The sequence below is a fragment of the Cupressus sempervirens genome, chromosome 3 (genome assembly GCF_028749045.1).
Source record: "Cupressus sempervirens isolate cs-2001-9-10 chromosome 3, ASM2874904v1, whole genome shotgun sequence".
Classification (NCBI taxonomy): domain Eukaryota; kingdom Viridiplantae; phylum Streptophyta; class Pinopsida; order Cupressales; family Cupressaceae; genus Cupressus; species Cupressus sempervirens.
Genome location: NC_143120.1, coordinates 713,273,360 through 713,277,624, shown reverse-complemented (window position 1 = coordinate 713,277,624; position 4,265 = coordinate 713,273,360). Strand labels below are relative to the sequence as shown.

The following is a 4,265-nucleotide window of genomic DNA, read 5'->3' as shown; positions in this document are numbered from 1 at the left end:
TGTGGCGGTTTAAAAAGACACCTTCATGTGATCTCCCAAGGTATGACAATGGCAGAGCACTACAATAGCAAAAGATGAGAAGTACCTGTTGAATTGACTTTGAAAAGAAAAAGCTATGTTTGACATGTAAGGCAGTAGCACCAATGAAGATAAAATGTCTTTAGATTCTCTTCCAAAGTAGAGTTGAAGATGATTTATCCCTCAAATTCAATGTCCCACAGAAGGAGGTGGGTAGAATGGGAACCTTGGAAGAGGGAAACTCGTTTACATGATTCTAGGCTTTAATGTCAATACTCTACACCTTACCATGTCCTCCTAGCTCTGAATTGACCACCTCACCCACCCCCCATTCCACAATGCTTGCAAGGTTTGTAAGATGACTGAAAAGTTCAAAAGACCAATACCCCACCAATGTGCTATTCGCAAACTCCATCCATCAATTCCCTTGTTTAGGATCCTTCCAAATGAGCATAATGATATCATGCTGAGTGCTAGAGAGTTTCAAAATAGGTGACATGGCAGCACCAATTGCAGTCTTGTTGTTGGTTTGCACAAAGCTAGAACATAAAAGATTGTAGCAACTAGTTTCCTTGTATAAATTAGTTGTCCAATGAGTAAATAATCTAGGCATGTTGTCACCATATAGTTCAGGGCTGACCTACCAACCCGCTTCAATGCTATTGAAATCCCCATCATCAAATTATCCAAAGAGAACCTGAATCTAAGATAAGCTAAACTCGCCCATAGTTTAAACCTTTGGCAACCATAGATTTATAGTGGTCTTTACACCATAATATTCTTCTCCTTGTACATGGGCTATTCCATGCTCAAGCCTAGTTCCATTGATAATATCTAGATTTTGAGAAAATCTCTTAAATATGTGTGATTTTCTTCCATATTTCTGAGGTGATTTATCTGTCATCAGATTTTCCTTAGTTGTTCTTCTCACCGGAATTTTTCCTTCTGGGCAATATCCACTGAGGTGGCATGTCTGGGTAGTGTCTATACTATTAAAACTTGTTCCATTGACCCTTCTAGAAAACCTAGAAGGCCTGTCTAGTAAATCCTTGATCTTATGGTCCTTAAGTAGTGGGTGATCAAATGTGAGTTATTTGTGAAAGTGAGTGCAATCTATGACATCTCCATCTGGACTCTATATGCTTTTGATGGTAGGTTTGTTTATTTTTCTCAAGTGCTTTTGAATCATGTAGAGTTTCCTACTTCTCCTTGACCATGGATGGGTAAAGTTATATCTCCCTGTCCCAGATGAATTAATATTCAGCTTAGTAGATCTTTCCTTTCCATCAACAACAAACAATGCAACAAATACCAAAATGAGAAGTAAGACCTTCCAAGCACATTATGTCTTTGTGGTTTCTGCTCTAATGAAGGCTACCTCCATAATAGCAGCAATGACTAGATATTACTCTAGTCAATTTTCCCTAAAATTTTCCTCTTCCTGCGAGCAGGAAGTCTTATCAAGCTCGATTAAACTTTTAAGAGTATTTTACTTTTCAATTATGGGTATTGGATGAAATGATGAGTGGAACAGCCCATCACAACCCATGTTTGAAAGGGCGTCGGCAACTTGATTTCCCTCCCTTAATGTATGTGATATGCAAACACCATGACAATTATCTAAGAGCCTCCAGATTTGGATGAAGATGTATTTTAATTTCCAAGAATAATTTTTTCTATGAATACAAACATTTATAATTACAGAGGAGTCACCTTCAATATGCAATAGCTGAAAGTTACCTTGTTTGGATAAAATTTGACCAGCTCGTAGAGCCTAGGCTTTTGCAATATTATTTGTACTAATATTAAAAGGGAAAGTTGTAAGTGCCACAACTTCATCATTAGAGTCTCTAATGCATGCACCTAGACCGAAATTTCCAGGATTGCCTCTTGATGCACCATCTAAATCCAGTTTCCAATATCCTGCATCCGGGGGTCTCCAAATTACATTTCTTTGAGTTAAGGGAGAAGAGGTTGTGTTATTGATTTTCCAGCCATCTGGAATAAATAATAGTTTCCATTTCTAAATCACTTGAGAGTCCTAAGAGGTAACAACAGGGTTGAATTTTGAGTTTCTCATACTTGTGTTTGTCACCTCTGATACAAATCCTTAATTCTTTCTAGAACTTTTTCTAAGGAATGAGATTCTTTTCTTAAGATATGCTTATTCCATTCCCACCATATAACCTAGAAAACCAATGCTGGAATACATTTCCATAGATTTGCAAATAAAGATTTTGAGTAAAAAATTGGCCAAGCTTGAAAGAGATCCCAAAGGTTATTTTGAAGTGGAGTACTGTAATTTAATTTGTTCAAAATGAAGCTCCAACATTGATAAGCAAATGGGCATGAGACAAAGAGATGATCCACTAATTCTTCACACTCATTACATAAAACACGGTTAAAAGATGGGGCAATATGCAGCCTATTCAATCTGTCACTAGTCAGGATCCTATGTTTATAATGCAAGCCAAGAAAAGCAATATTCCTTTGGAAGAACAATATGGTTCCAGCAAAATGTATATGCTCTACTAACAACTTTATTTGATACATTTTGCTGCAAGATCTTATAACCCTTCTTTACTGAATAATGGCCATCCTTAGCTGGAGCCCAAATGATCCTATCGTCAGATCCAGAGATGAATACTTGTCTAGTAGTCAATATGCCTTTAAATTGATTAATATCCTAAGATGTCAAAGGTAGAAAATTTGGGTTCTTCCAAAAAAATTTCCCAGAAAATTCACAAACATTATCAATATACTGATCTAGTTGAGTACCCCCAATGAAGTTCAAAAACCTTAATAATGTTAGTAAAGATCAAACAATTTGATAGAGGAATCTGAGCATTCCAAGAATCCCTCCAAAAATTGACTCTGCTACCATTATTAACTTCCTAAGGGACATATTTAACCACAATGTTATGTGAAGCTATCATGAAATCCCAAATAACTGAACCTTTTGGGGGATCCAGCATGGAGAAAATTCTGGACAACTCATTATTGTCTAGGTACTTTTGTTGCATAATCTTATACCAAGTGGAATGAGGCTTGTTGTACATTTTCTAGACTAATTTTCCACCAAAAGCCTCATTTCTTTTGGTTAGATCATGCATACCAACACCTCCAATTGCAGGGATATGTGACATATCTTGAAGAGAAATGAGTGGGATTTTGCGAGAATCATTCATGTTACCTATCCAAAGGAATCCCTTAATCATTTTTTGCATTTGGAGTAGTATTTTGGAGGGAGCTTTGAGTACAGCAATGAAATAATTTGGGATTGCAGCAAGGACGGACTTGATCAACAAAATTCTACTAGCCAAAGATAACCATCTTACTTTCCAAGCCACAATTCTGCACTAAATACGTTGAATGATTGGAGACCAATAGCAAGATTTATTTGAACCCATAAAGAAAGGAATTCCCAAATATATAGATGGTAGGAAGTTTATTGTAAAACCCAAAATCAGATTGATTTTGTCAGATATCATTTTTCTTCTATTGAAGAAATAGATTTTTGACTTCTATGCATTTATGGCTTGACCAGATACCACTAAGTAAAGATTGAGAGTATGTTTAATATGTCGAGTCTCCTGAACATTTGACAATCCAAATAATAATGTATCATCTGCGAATAAGGAATGTGTAATAGAGATGTTTGTACCTAAAATATGAACCCTGTGCCATTTACTTATCATGTGTTGGTGAGAAATGGTCCTGCTAAAAGCTTCTTCCATGATGATGAAGAGAATTGGAGATAGTGGATCTCCCTATTTGACCCCTTGTGTAGATGTGAAGAATCCCACTAGTTTACCATTTATTAAAATCGAGAACCAAGCACTCAAAATGCAAGCCATAATCCACTTGCACCAGCTTTTAGAGAAACCCATTTTGATAAGCACTTGAAGCAAGAAATTCCAACAAACCCTATCATATGCTTTCATCATGTCAAGTTTTATTACAAAATTTGAAGATTGGTTTGAATTTATAGAATGGAGAACCTCATGTGCCACTAAGGCTCCTTCCATAGTTTCTCTACCCAAGACAAAACACCCTTGTTTCGACAAAATGATGTGAGGGATAAGGTGCTATAAGCATAGGTAAATAGCCTTAGTTATAATCTTGTAAGACAGATTACATAGCAAAATTGGTTTGAAATTAGCAAATGTTTGAGGATCCTTGATCTTTGGAATAATTGAAATATTTGTAGTATTGAAATACTTAAGCATGATCTTGCTCTTCTTGGA

At 36.2% G+C, this 4,265-nt stretch overlaps 1 pseudogene; it reads right to left on the bottom strand.

The window, feature by feature from the left end:
* Positions 1-295: 295 nt before the first annotated feature.
* Positions 296-1,402, bottom strand: LOC149568752 (protein neprosin-like; annotated as a pseudogene).
* Positions 1,403-4,265: the final 2,863 nt, after the last annotated feature.